Source organism: Corapipo altera, unplaced genomic scaffold (assembly GCF_003945725.1).
Source record: "Corapipo altera isolate COAL_440 unplaced genomic scaffold, ASM394572v1 23b, whole genome shotgun sequence".
Lineage (NCBI taxonomy): Eukaryota > Metazoa > Chordata > Aves > Passeriformes > Pipridae > Corapipo > Corapipo altera.
Window position 1 is genome coordinate 16,106,415 of NW_020884885.1, and position 15,230 is coordinate 16,121,644.

At 40.9% G+C, this 15,230-nt stretch overlaps 1 protein-coding gene across 4 annotated transcripts in view; it reads left to right on the forward strand.

The window, feature by feature from the left end:
* The window catches only part of TSPAN4 (tetraspanin 4), a 355,539-nt gene that overhangs the window by 134,094 nt on the left and 206,215 nt on the right, over window positions 1–15,230 (forward strand). Inside the window, exon 1 of one of the 4 annotated variants that reach the window (XM_027641998.1) lies at window positions 14,000–14,021. The exons of the other annotated variants lie outside the window; for them this stretch is intronic. The gene's annotated coding sequence lies outside the window, so the exon portion shown is untranslated. Of the gene's footprint in view, window positions 1–13,999; window positions 14,022–15,230 lie in introns of those variants that run through there. 4 annotated transcript variants of the gene reach the window in all.

Below are 15,230 nucleotides of genomic sequence, written 5' to 3' on the forward strand. Positions count from 1 at the left end.
CTGGAAAATCACAGTCAGCAGTACCAAGGAACTGTGGTTTCCCTGGGAACTTAGTGCTGTCTTATTTACAACATGGGATGGCTGCTTGGAGTAGCAGGGTAGGGAGAGCATGTTATCAGACCACCCGGTGCCTTGTATCTTGAAGTTACCAGCACTTGGGAGTGCATCACTGGGTGCTAATGGCAGAGAAAAGCCAAAAGGCTTTTTCCTTGACTCCTGCTGTGCCCCTCCTGCATCCTGTTCTGTGTCCATCAAGTGGTGAAATTAGCAGATGGGCTGCCCTGAGGTGACACATGCTTACCTGCAGGGAAGAGAGAGCAGCTCCTGTACCATGTCCCTGGTGTAAGTGCTGCTGCTGGCAGGCAGGCAGCTCTGTTGCTTGGCAGCAGGTCTCAGAGAGATTACTTTGTCCTTGTTCTCAGTCAAGTTTGCCAGGTTCCCTTCTGATTGCCAGGCTAGTTAATGCATGGGAGAGATAACCCTGGTTCAGTGAGCAGCAATTCAGTCTGTCATCAAACAGAAAATACTTGGGCAGAATTAACAGAGCCATGTGCTAAGCTAATTTAGTATCAGCCTTTTGAGTATGGTTCTTTGGTACAAGTATTTTTGTGTTTGTCTTTCTGCAGAGAGGACTGAAATCTTCCATGAGAATCTCCCTCTGTCCCTTACAGGCCTGTTCACAACTTGTATGGTCCCCCTCCGTGCTCTTTACCTGCAAACCAAGCTGCTGCCTCTCATCTCTCTCCAACAGCAGCATGTTTGTTCCTTTTTCCCCCACACTCTCATCACCAGCTCTGCAGACTGGGAAACTTGTTTCTGCTCTCATTCTCTGTGGCTTACTGAATTTCCTGGACACTTCAGGTAGTCCTGCTAGTCTGGACCCATCCCTCCCAACCCCTGACCTCCCCCAAAAGAAATACATACATCATTGCTTCAGAGTAATGTTCATTTGTCAAATTGCCTGTTTTCTCTGTTGAAAAACAGGATATATTTTTCCTGTTTTGATTTTTATCTTCTCTTTTTTTACCACCTTGTTAGCTATTGCTAATGACTTTTTGCTGAGTGTGAGTCCTAATCCAGAGGGCATAATTGGTTGAGAACCAAGTCACAAATAAAACTTGTGTTCACAGGATCTTGGCTAATTAACCTTCAGTCCAGATTCCTACCATATTGTATAATATGCAAGAAAGTGTATTACTGTGCCCTACACAGGTATTAAGACTTCATTGTATCTGAGGACTGAGGTGTCTGTGGATTTCACTCTAGTATAGCTACAAAGATCTCTTCACCCACTTTACAATGTGAGGATTCCTGCACATACTTGCAAGCATTGCATCCACCAAATTCTTTAATTTTCCTGTGACAGATCAGACCTGATGTCTCCATTACTTCTTAAATTACCTTCTTGTTCTGTAGCAAATATAACAGTTGATGCACACATATGTGGGTATATCCACCCAAAGCATTTGTACTCTTTAGCCAATGTGTCTAGCTGTGAAATCACTGGATTCATCATTTGATGCAAGGCCAATTTACCATAATACTAATGTATTTGGGGTTTACTAAGCAATAAGTGCAGAAGAAAACACATATTTTTGTTTTTTGGCCATCTTAAGAGAGCTTCTGAAAGCCATGTTTTCTCCAGTGTTTTGATTTAATATATGAGTTAATTGGTTTGATGCTATGAAGAAGTCACCCTTCTCTCACCCTCTGCTGTAGGTATAAAACAGCAAATGAAAGGATAAAACTGGATGGGAAGGAATGTGGAGTGGTTATGATGGCTGCATGAGGCATGATCGACAGCAGCAGGGTTCCACAAGGAAAGAGGTTTATAGCATCACAGCTGCTGGCTTCATCTTTCTGATACTCAAGCCTGGGAGGAAATCTCTCTGTGCACTCCAAAGTCTTGCTGTTGCTGAACTTTGGAAAGGCATCATGTTCACGAACACTTTATTTATATACAAATACCAGGCTTAAAGAAGGCATGAAATTGCTAATTGATCTGTGTCAAAGCAGATCTTGCTTCTGTACTTCTTCATGCTTTAGTAGCCTAATAGTGGGGTTTATTTTGTTGCTGTTGTGTTTTTCTGTACCAGTTTGTGGCTGAGTTATGATTTCCATGTGTCTGTGGCAGAAGAATCCTCAGATGCACAGGGGCCAGGATTTTCACTCAAAATTATCATGTAGGAGACACTAACCCAAGCACAGAACAAGGATCATAAGCAGTTGCAATTCTCCTCGTTATAATCTGCTCTGGCCAATAATTTTCTAATTTGGTGCAAAACCAAATGCATAAACCCAGCCAGATTTCTTTTATAAGGCATTGGCTCTATTTGGCATGTTTTAATATAATGGTGACCTCTCAGAGCTGTGCTGGCTGGCCTGTGCAGTGTGCTGTTCTGTTTCACTGCAGCAGACATGAGGTAGTTTTAATGCTGGCCATTTGGTTAACGTCTGCCTAAAACATCCCAGACCACAGGGGTTCTTAGCATTGAAAACCCAGGCATTTTCACCCTTGTGAAAGACAGTTTTCTTTGTCCTTTAGTAACTAGCTGCTGTCTGCTCTCCTATGCAGCCACTGCTTACTTGCTGTCACTGTTCAGCTTGTCCAGAGTGACATTGTCCTGTTGTTTTGACAATGACCTTAATCTATTTGTGCAGTTCAAAGTGAAGGCTGTGTGGCCAGAGATGGAAATGCATGGGCTTAGGCAGCTTAAATTGAAATACAGTCTTTTACTTCAGCTGCTTTGAAACCACTGTAGATCAGTTGTTGGATTTGATGTGTCTTCAAGGATGTGAAATTAATTTAGCGGCTTCTAGATGGTTATAGGAAATCAGGTGTTCACTTCATGAACTGCTCCAATATAATCAAGCTTTGTGTATGGCAGGTTTAGCAGGTATGCCAGTGGCTATATCAAACTGGATATAGCTTCCTCTACTGACAGGAATTTTGATAAACCAAGTTGTAGGAAGTTAACAGATGGATTGTTGAGTAGGAGCTTCCTTCCATGGTTACCTGTACTTGTATGTGTTTACACATACAAGAGGGATAGCAGGACTTTGTGCAAGTGGCACTGTGGTGCTGAGTTAGGTGGTAGGATCAATAATTTCTTGTTAGCTGGTGTCTCTTAGTGCTGCTGGTCTGGGGCAACTGCCTCAGGACATTGTTAAATCAAAGTCTGGACTATCAATGTAGTGCCTTTCAATAGCAATAGTGCAGAGAGGACCAGATAGCAAATTACTTAAGAGAAAGCAAACTGTTTCTGATGAGTTTGAAAACATTTTATTTGTCCTTACCAAGGAATGAGAGTATGTTGTGTGGCTGCAGTACCTTCCCAGTAAGATTTGTCCCCTGTGGGAGCACTGGCTGGGGGCAAATGTCTGCAAACCCTCTCTTCATGCCACACACAGAAATGTCTGTTGCGAGGGTAACACTGGAGCAAAGCACACTGCGAGTTACTGGATTTTTAGATCAATAGTGGCTCTAAAATGTAGTCAGATGCATTATACTTTGGAACATACATTTGTGCAGATCCTAGGACTCTGCTTGGCTTTTTAGATGGAATTAGTTGTGCACCAAGTATTAACACCAGCAAACGCTTATCATAAGCAGGAGATGCACAGTATTTTACCCTTTCCTGGAAAATTTGCTTCCTTACTTAAAGACAGAAGTCAGAAATAGCACCATATTCATTTGGCTTTTTGGGCTTGAAATCTATGTGACTCTTTAAACCAATATGTAGCTCAGCATTTATTTCCAGAAGTCATACATTTCCCTTGATTTACATTGTTTAATCAGGGAGGATGCAGTGAGTACATGAACTGTTAACAAGATGATCTTTATTGCAATCACTGCAACCCTCAGCTTTCAATGCAATTAAAAGATAAGATTACAAGTATGTAAAAATGCCTCCTGCTTGTCGCAGTGGTAGTGTTTACTTGGGCTGTTTTCTGTTATTCTCTACACATGAAAGCATTTCCTGCTAGTAATTCCAGCTAGTCACCAAAAACATAGCCGTGTGAATTCCCCTCCTTCTCCTTCCATTTCTGAGAGTCTAAGCCAAATCAAGAGGGATATTCAAGTTCTGTGTATGGATTAATGTGAATTGAGCATCCTGTGGTGGAAGCGGTTCCCGTGTTCCATGAAAAATACTAAAAATTAGGAATTGTTTATCTACTGTGGAGCTTTTCAGTATCAGTGTAGAGGACAGAGCCTAGTCACATGGGAGATATGATCAGTACGCATTGGGTGAAATATGAAATACAAATGCAACTTTAGCAAGCCAGAAAGGTAAAGGTGGTGTTGAACTGTCCTCAGTCCGTGTCCTTCTTGGATCCAGACTAATGACAAAGTGACGAACAACAAAATATGTGTTGACCTAATGAATAAGAAATGCTTCTGGGATACAAGGACTGACTCCTTTGCTATTTTTCTCACTGCTCTGCTGAGTAATCTTTCCTTTTTTGTGCTTCAGTGCCTTTATCTGTCAGATGGCAATAACAATAATAAAATCTGTTTTGAAGCTTGTTGGGCTATACCAATGAAGGGCATACAGAGGATCTGGACACAAACATTTTTTTGTTTTCTTTACCACAGGCCAGGAGTGAGGGAATGGAACCCATAGTTTTTACCTGAAAGATGAGCATCAGGGACTTTAAATGCCTTCTGAAGTATTTTAGAGCTGCCCTGTCCGTGGCGCTTTTTCAAGGACTTGAGGTCAAAAAAAATACCACTTTGTATTGTGCTACTGTGATACTACTTCAGAAGATTTCAGTGCTTTGCAAGCAACTGTCATTGTGATTTTGTGCCTGGTCAGTCACATCTTGATGGCCTTTCTTGTGTTTTGTATCACTTTATTCTCATCAGGTGGAAGAGGCAAATCTGTGATGAAATCTTCCCTTTCTTCCATTTCTTGTGGTCACTGTGTCTGGTCTTTTGCAGCTGTTTTGGGAGTGAAAACGACTGAAAAATCCTGTGATATTTGTATGTTCTTCTCCCTTATGACTCTCTCTGATCTATGGTAGTATTACTTCTCTGCTATTTATAGGTCATACTTCTGCAGAGCTATCAGTGCACCATACTTCTAACTTTGTCAGTTTTGTACTTTATATACATCTCAGGTCAACTAAAGTACATCCATTTGTAATCTTATCAATAGTCCTTTGGGACAGGCCCCTCATCCTGCATTCTGTGTGTTTGGCTTTTTTATTATATATCTAATTTTTTTAACATAACCATGTAAATGGCCTGTGCCTGTGTGGCCGTACTTAAACTCCATACGTGCCTTCTGTGACAAGCCACTTATAATTTGTAACCATGTTTCCAAGAACTTTTGTAAAATGTCTCCATGTACTTTACCCCTACTGCTTAAGTCTGGCAAAGTATCCCTTGTTATCTGCCAGGTGACTTACTCTCAGTAAAAATATACTCCTCATTTAATATTTGGAATGCAATCTGGGACACAGTAGGTCCATCCACCTTATTTCAGGAATCCTGTTGTCATTTTATACTCTTCTTCCAAAGCACTGTGATTCTTGTGGTGTTTCAACTCCTGCCTTGCTCTCAATATGCAGCTTGTTTGAGTTCTGTCAACACAGCCCTTACTTTCTTGCAGATCATGGAATTGGAGAAAAATTCATATTGGAAGACATCTAGAAGTCATCTGGTCTGATCCGTTGTGCCAAGAAGGGCCAGCTTTGAAGTTATATTGGGTCGGCCACTCAGGACCTTTCTAATCTTAAATTTTATCTTCATCTCCAAAGACGGAGATTCCCCATATCTCAGAGACCCTTTTCCAATGTTGAACAATCTCACAGTGATTGTTCCTTTCCCCTCTCCCTGATACTTAGTGAGAATTTCCATAATTACTAATTGTGGCCATTGCCTCCCCTCCGATGGAGTTCTGTGCAGCTCGGGAGAGACTCTGGCTCCATCTTCTGTATAGCTGCCCTTTTAACCCAAGGCTTAGTAAATACTTGTAGTATCCAGAACAGTTGTTATTTTCTTATGAATTATTTTAGAGTTTTTATTTTCCAGGCACTAGTAATCATTCTACAAAGCACATTATCAGGACATATCTAACTAATGCTTTTCAGTATTTGGAGTCCAGTGTGAAATAACTTACCATGGCCTATTTTTCAGAATATGTAAAAATATCATGAAGACAGCATTGAATCTTAGTGTCAGGTTTTATCGGAGTGTTTTTTCTCCTTGTTTTGTTACCACTGCAGAAAAAATGGAACTAGAGGAGTCAGCTGCATTTTGATATAACTTGTGGTTCATTTCTATGTTTATTTCGTAAATTCTAATCTGCTATTTCTGTGCAAGTCCCTTGAAATCTGCTAGCGACAAAGAAAGAACCCAGCTGGAGTTTTGGGACTTCCACAGTAAATTTACTGGCTTTGGGGAGTAAGATATTCTTTCTAGCAAATTGAGTCTATTTGATTTGAAATTCCATGAAGAGCATCAGCAAGAGAATACCATGGTACTGCTTTAGAAGCCACTCCCTGTGTTGCTTGTAGAGATGTAAAGCTTGGAAAGCCCCAGGTATCACCATGCTGTGAGGAAGATGGCAATGCATCTTTGTCTCTGAGTAGAAAATTTTGTGGGCTTTCTTAGAGGATGCTATTATTCTGCTTTACCACTGGTGTATTTCCTTGAATGTACTTTGTCAGTGTCAAAACGAAGGTATGCTGCTGTTCTTGTGTTGGAGTGACAGCTCTTCCTCTCATACCATCCCTTGCATCCTGACATTTTCCATGTAAAAGCCCAAATATCTTTCTAGTGTCATGCTAATGATTGTGGGTTCTGCTTGGCTAGCATGTGAAGATCAAGTTGATTTTCCTGCTGGAAGCAAGGCACCCTGCAGGTTTCTACATCAAACAGAATTATTTCCCTATCCCATCCAAAAAGCACTCAAATGCAAATATGGCAAAAGAGGACAAAATTTAATTCTGTCATATATACAGGCTAAACTAGCACTAAATCAAAAAGGTAAGTCAGTAGTCACTGTATCTATTCCATACAACTAACAGTAAACACTAGGCTGAATTTCCCTACCCCACGAATCAACTGCAAGACCTAAACCAGACTGGTCCATCATCTTCAGTTCATTAGTGCAATAACTATTTCTTCATGGGGTGAGATTAGACATTTTTAGGTAGTGTTTTATTACATGGTCCCTTTCTTTGCACACCATGAGAGGCAGGAGTGTTCCTTTTCTTCTCCCAGCAGCACTTCTTAACAAACATGCTTGAAATGCTTTCATCCCTTAGAGTGCTTCATGGAAAATAGGTTGCTTTGTCAGGCCAATGTCTTCAACAGCTATTTCTGTGAGTTCTGCCATGCAAACACATAATCAACTCTTTCACGAAGTTAGTGGTTCTTCCAGGATATGTATTTCCAATCTGTATTATTAATTGTTGGTCTATTCTGATTCAATGGCTTTGTTGTTAACATGGTATTGAAACATAACTTTAAATATCATCCGACAAAATGTCTTCAATTAACTCAAAGTTAATAGTAAAGGAATAGTAATTCAAAGCCAGAATATTAAGGAACTGTAACCTGGCTTTCTTCTCTACCAGTTCCTCGTGACTTTTTCAAATTCTTAGTGGATGATTAAGGGGGATATCGGAAATAAGGTGGTCACACCATCATGCTTGGAAATCCACTTATCTGGGGCAAAATAACTCAAAAAATGCCTATCACTTTGTTCATGCTGTTACAGCTGTAAGCCTGTAGTGCACCGAGAGCTGGGGTACCCGTGGGAAGGGGTGGCCTTGGTTGCTGTGGCTGGTGGTGGCTGTGATGCTGTGGCAGCTGTGCTGCGCGTTGTGAGCCAGCACGTCATGGGGGTAAGAACTTGGCCAAGCCACTCTGCTCCTGGAGCCTGCAGCAGGAGGATGGCTGAGTTCCTGCAGCCTGTTAATGATATCTTCAGATGATAAACCTTCAGAATTAGTTTTCTAGTTTAGGAACAGGGTTGAATTGTTAGTCATACTGACAGGTGCCAGCAGAGGGCATTTGGAAACTTGGCTTTCCTGCTCATTTATCTTCTGACAGATTAGGGCCCCTGTGCAATTTCTGTGTGAGACTGATGTCCCACAGTGCTGGGGCCTTCTGTGTTGGTACAGGCCTATGGTGAAAGCAGAATTTCGGGGGTTATTGTTTGTTCTGGTTTGGTTTCAATTAACGTACAGAATGTCATTAATAAAAAATGTATTTCAAAGTAATTTCCAAGTTAGAAGAAGTATTGAGACAGAAAGCCAGAAAGCTCTTGCTTCTATCAGAAGGGAGTATTTGGATGTGAGGTGGATAAAAGGCCAAGAGAAAGGAAGTGAAGAAACAGCATATTCTCTGGGTTTTTTTTTCCAGCGGTGTTTTCTATTTGTAAAGTATCAATCTAAAGTGGAACCTCATTGCTTGATATGAATTACCATATTTAGATATTAATTACACCTCCACTACTCTAATGTCATCAGCATAAGCCTCTCAGCAGTGACCATTTTAGCCCAATACTCTTATCTTTGGTACCAAAAAAATTGCACATGCAGGCGTAATAAAAAAAGACCAAATAGTGACTCTTCGTATTCATGACCAAAAATCCAGTTGCATTTCTGTTGATGAGGGCTTTTGTTATTTGCACTGAGTATGTGACGTGGTGCAGTACACAAAATGAGCTGTTGCTAGAGCCCATGCCCTTGAGTAAATGAGCAAAAGCATTAAAGCATAAGAGCATTTAATAAAAAATGCTTTTCTGTTCTCAGGCTTTGATCAAGTGATTCCTATCCATCAGCCTTTGATTCAGGCTCTGGCAGCATCTTTCTAGTAGAGACTTTTACTGGACTTTTTAAAAAGACAAGTCTTATGTGGGGGGTGCTGATAAAACCAACTGAAGTGCATTTCTCAGCTTTGCAATATGATAAATGGCTCCAGCACTGTGAGGCTGCTAAGGTTTTCAGCTTTTTCATCTCTTTGGAAAAATGTTAATAAAAATAGGGGAAAGGTATTTTTAAAGCTTTGTAAAGATACATTAAGTGGACCTGTTTGTGGGTCTTTTGTTGGTTAACATGCATGCTAAAATATTACAGATGTGAATTTTAATGTAAGGGGTGGCCTTATTACATTTGGAGATTACTACATTTGGAGATTATTTCTTTTAAATATAATCTCTTGTAAAGTATGATTTATACTGCAGATATGATTTAGTATGTAGGTCTTGAAAAAGTGGATGGCACAGAATCTTTCTGTGAGCCAAAAAGATACTGTTTTATACTGTAAGTGTCAGTAGCAGAGTAAAAACAGGAGAGCTGAATGGTGCATTTATTGATATATATTTCATATATACTTTACTTGCTATAACATCTGCTAAAATCCACCTGACACATTTTTATATTTTGTTGTATCCCTGTGGCAGAGCTTTTCTTTGGCCTTTTGAAATTTAGCGAATGTTAGCATGAACTACCTACACTGAATTGTGCTTCCACATGCACACATTATAGAGGAATTCTTTGACTTTATCTCAAATAACTTGCCAAGCCCCTAAACTTGATTATTAGCATTTGAGTAATAGGTTTCAAAGGTGTTTGCTTGCACCTTTTCAACATACATATCTATCAGCAATAAAAAGTGAACTCTTCCTTTGTGGAGACTTGTCATTGTGGCTGAACAACAACTTGTTCCCTTCTTGCAAACATGCTTGAATATGCTGAGAGAGAGGCTGTAGAGAGAGGAAAGGGAAAGCAGGGCTTGGAGTAGACTCTGCAATTTACTCAGACCTTGGACAGGTGGGTCCAATGCTGTACTTTTGCATCAGCTTGGTGGGAATGCAGTAGCTACCACTCTGGAAGAGCTGTATGTTTTGGAAATATGAAGCTGTTCTATACTGCTTGCCCAAATCCAATTAAATTCTTGGCTCCAGCTGTGTGGCTAGCAGCTCCTTTTGGTTTGTAAGATGTGATGTTTTTTAAAGCAAAGCTAAAATACTCCCTGTGTGATGACAGGATGTCTCGTTTTCACTATCACCACCTGTCCATTCTGTATTCCCCCATTTCTGTATTGTTTTCTCTCACTTATACTGAGTGCTATCTGTTAGTGAACTACTTCAGGACAATGCAAAGATTAATAGAAATGTGGGAGACCTCCACTTCTATTTTCAGACCTGTCTCAGAGGTTGTAATACTTGTTCTGGTTGAAGTGAGTTTTCATCCAGACAGTGTAATGATTGAGAATAGAGTAAGTAACACTGGAATAACTAACTGTATGTAATTGCTCTGCAAGTAAAAGCAAAAAACACTTTAGTTAAGACTAGTAGTTGTTATAATGGTAATTAACACTAAAGTTAGAAAAGCTTTTTCTTGGTACCCACTAACACAATTTAAAGAGCATCTCAGCATACATTATGTGTTAATGAGTTCTTGCTTGTGTTTCTGTGCTCATAATCATATTTCAGGTTTGTGCTGGGTACCTCCTCCTTGTTATTATCATTATTATGCTGTTCTTGATACTATCATAGAGCACATCCATCGCTATTGTATTGAACTGATATCTAGAAACCTCAATAACTCGGTAAGAGATAGTAGGAAAAAAAAGGACTGGAGGGCAAAATGAAGCACAAGGACTGAATCACGTACCCAGCGCTGGAGGATTGTGTAAGAGGTGGAATGGAAACTTTTGTTTCTGGCTTCAGTCTGAAAGCTTACTTAATTTTTGAGGACAAAGTCTTAGTCCTTTTTGTTGTTTCATCTGCAAAGTAGACTGACCCCCATCTTTCTCTTGCTTCTTCGCAAAAGGTCAGATCTAATCCTCTTGTTCAGCACATGGGGAGGCACATCAAGTTTTTTGAATTCTACAGGCTCAATATAGAAGGGCAGCTGCCAGTAAAGTAGTTACAGGTGTCTGATATTTAGCTCTTTCGCATCTCCAGAGAGATGACTTTAAGTTATTCTCTAAATGAAAAAATTTCTCAAAAGTTTGCCTCTGTGCTCTTCAGACTCATAGGCAGAGCTCCCACTGACTTCAGTGTGCACTGGATTAGCCCACACAGGGAGAAAGAAAAGAACATTTGAATTTTGGAATAAACACTAGCTGAGCCGATAAATCCCAATAGCTTTCTCATTGCCATGCCTGCATTGGTCCCTACCCCAGGGAGCCATTCTGCCTCCTCGTCTTCTCTCATCTGCCTTAGGGAAATTTCCATGCAGTATTGCCCTGTGCCACTGTCCTGGGAAGTCTTCATTCTGACCATGCATCCTCCAAAAACACTTTGAAAAGCATAAAATGGAGCTACAATGTACAGCCTGAAACAGAATAAATTATGGCATTCGGCAGCAATGGGAGGCTATAACAAAACATGTATTTGGCAGCAGTGTCCTGCTACACCTTTGCCTGGAAAGAAAATTAAATCTAAAAGACAGATTCTCAAACAAAGCTGGCTTGGGTATATGGATTGGCAGGTAGCAAATAACAGTGTGAAGTGACTTCTGGCCCTTACTGGCTGCTTTCCTTGAGAGAGGAAGGAGACGGCTGTGCTCCCAGATGGAGGAGCAAGAGGGAGTCTAACACTGTGACATGTGAGGGTCCTCTGTAGATGCTGAAGCCCGGCTGGCAGCTGATTCTCCACTGAGGTTGGTGACAGCTTGAGGGAAGGGCATCTCACCTGTGCCCCAGCAGTATAAACTACGTGAGTCAAGTCTTGGCATGCACAGCTCAGCTGAATCAGGAAAACAGAGCCCCTATTCAAAGAAAGGGAGAATTCTAAGCAAATCCTAGGGTGCAGTTCAGAAACGCTGCTGCAGATATTTTCACTGCATCAACAGGAACGAAAAAGGCAGCATATACATGGGGGAGAAATACTTCAGTGGTGGTGCTTACCTGAGTGGAAGCCTCTGCAATTTTAAGACGGTTGGCTGGGTTCTCAATTGGTGTAAACACTCAGTGCTTTTGATTTACTTGTAGTTAAGTTGTTTTGCAGTGGCTGAGAATCTTGCTTACACATCGGAATCATGACTGAGGAGCATGAGCTGCTGAGGGATTCGTATCAAAACCCAAAGGTTAATTAGCATATGTTGTTAAAAGCAGATTTAGTTTAAGTGAACGGTGCTTCAGTGCACATATCTAGATATTGATTCTAAAGAAAAAAGATGAGCTGGCAAGTTGTGGCTCAACTGTGACTAAGTCCAACCCAAAAATAAAACGTTTTAATATAAACATAAAAAACCTTGAATTATCCATTTTCCAGGAGTATCAGTAAAGTTCTTAAGATTCTAATTTTCTGTGAAAGTGTATACACTGACGCATGCTTATTAATATATATTCATTATAAGTATACGTACAGAACCAACCTGAAACCTTCTAAAGGCCCAGGGAGTAATCCATTAAGGGAAAAGAAACTGCCAATTAATGTATCACAGAAGAATAGCAAATTGTGAAGAATGCACTATTGAAACAATATTTTTTGTGACTAAAATATGTTTGTAACAGAGTTGTGAGAGACAGGTTGTCACATGTATAGAAGGGAAACAGGCACCTAGTTTCCAGTGAAACTCATCTTCCCTATTTATTTAATACATTCCCTGATTATTTTTTTCGTAAAGAAGATAGACTGATAAAACCGAGTCATCTCATAGATAATCTGTAAATGGTAATGTAAGACTTTTAGTCACTACTACATGTACACAGAAAATCTGCCTTGTAAAAAATTGTAGTTTATTTGTTGTGTAATGAATTGTTTCTTCTCCTGCAATGCCAAAAGCTCTTGCCATGAACACTCCAGAGTGATGATTTGCTTGCTGTCAGGTCACTGGGTATTTACTGTCCTGAAATCTTTGCCTCTCTGCCCCTCCCCTTTGCACACAAATGGAGAAAATTGAGAAGTGGGAGCATTGTTTCCTTACCCAAAGGGGCTGAGAGCTATGCGAGTGAAACACTGATTTCCACAAGCAGCCATCAGAAGAATCTGCACAAATGGTGTGCGGCAGCAAAAGCCTTTTGTCAAAACTCCTCTTCAGTGACGAGGTAGAGGAGCAGGAGCCTTTAGGGTTGCTTGGAGTTGACACATGAGGGATTTTGGAGGCAGTGCGCTTTTGGGTCTAGCAGGGGTCAAGGGTGCTGGGCCTGTTGACCACCGTACAGGGTGTGGCTGTATTGGCAGGGCTGCCTGTGGCCTCTGCCTGATGTTGTGTGACACAGAGCCTCTCTTCCAGCTCCAGTGAGAGTAGGTGGTGGTCCTGGCTTCTCTTGCTGCTTCATGGGGGCCAGCTGTATTCTGGAGAAGACCCAAATCCTCTTGCGTTCCTGCCCTTTTGGGGGCACATCCTCACATCCTGATGATAGATGTGAGGTATAGGTGCAGTTAAATAGGTCCTTTTCCCACAGGATCTTGTCTTTCCTTGGCAGTCACAGTTGTGAAGCCCCTAGGGTTGTCTTGTTGATGCTATGCTTTCATGACAGCTCAGAATGTTGTGACAGTAACAGTGCCTGTTCCAGAGTTTCCCCCTTGAAAGATCCTTATTTAAATCCTAGCCATCAAGCAGTCTACTTAGCTAATTGTCAGAGCTTGTCATGCTATGTAATTAATTTTTGGACAGCATTCAGATGCCTCTTCAAGAATGCGTAAGAGTATGTGTGGAACTGCATCTCTTCTGCTTGTTACCACAAGAAATTACTCACACTTCTTGCTGGTTCAAACAGAGCTGCAGACATCATTGCAGTAGGTTTGGTAGAGGATTGAAGATTAGGAGCTTCTGTAATGTGCTCCCACAGAAAAACCCTAGCTAGCCTTGCTGCTAGTGCAGGGATTTGTTTGCAACTGACTGGGTATAACCAAGGGGATTCTTTAAATCTCATCAGCCTGTGTGAGGAGCTTGCTTACTATAGCCTAATAATTTTGTCCTGGAAGTGCAGGCAGCCCTCAAATTGAGACCTCTGTCTTCGGTAGGAAGGATAAGGCTTCAGCATAATGGATTTGAGAGAGCCTTGCTGTTCACTGCTTCTGATGCACAGACACACAGTTGTTCAGGTAATCAAACTCTTTCTCATGCCTAAGTGTTCATGCACTGCACAGACCAACCCGTCTCTGCCTCTGGCTGGCTGAGGTAGCAATAAGTCCCAGAGCTTCATTGATCTTGCAAAAAAATAAAAAGTGTCTGTATGTATACACACATGTATATATAGTTTTTTCCTGGGAAAAATGCCAACATCGTGCTTCAAATTTTGAGGCATTTACATCCTGGATGCACTATTGAATTTTGGGATTGTTTTGTTTTTAAAGCTGTTTTACAGAAATTAATGTGAACAGGGAAAATGTTGGATTTTTTTTGGGTTTTGGGGTTTATTTGTTTAGTTTTGTTTGTTTAGAGCATAATAACAAAAAATCATTTTTGAGGTCCCCTAAATGCTCAACATTATTGCAGCACAATGTTTTGCTTCTAAATTATGTGTGCAGCATCTGTGCTTTCCTGATTCATCCTAAGATTTTCAATAGCATCCTAGTGGAGGCAGAATAAAGCGTGGCTCTCACTGGAACCTCTCTTCCTTCAGAACTCAACATGGTCAAAAAGAAACTTAAATCATGGGAAGCTGTTGAAGCCAATTCCTTTGAGCTGCTCTCAAACTGGGAAGAAACAGTCCTATAGCACACACACACAAAAAAATCTTCATCTGCTTTTATGGTACTTCAAGAAGTGTAGACAAGCAGGGATCCAGGACTGAAATGTTTCTTTTGGAGGAATGCAGGCTCCATCAAGAGAATCCTTGTGTGGATGATTAAAATGAGATTAAAGCATGCCAGGATGAAACTAGGAAAACTTCGTAAGTGGGTTCTCAACCCATCCATTTCATTTTGTTGTGCACATCTCTTACTAAATACTGGCTCCTGTGCCCGTAGCTGTGTGCATTTCTGTGCTGCCCCTTTCAGGACTTGGGAGGCCCAGGTGAGATGGCTGTGGGTTATATACTCTGCTCATTGTTTCGGGAACAAGAGCTGCTTGTCTTGGAATTTCATTGTCTTCATCTAAAGGAAGCGGCCTCCTTTCTCTTGATTGCTCTCCAGCAACCTCTGATTAACCACATTTCAGACATGTTCAGTGATGCTTGGAATTGCCTTTTTTGCTTTCAAGTGCGGTTCATCTTTCTAGGTGATAAGTGAAAAGGGAGATGGAAACAGGCTGCACCCTGAAAAGTGTGAAATGTGGATGTGGAAGGCGGACAAAAGGAATGCTTTTCTCGT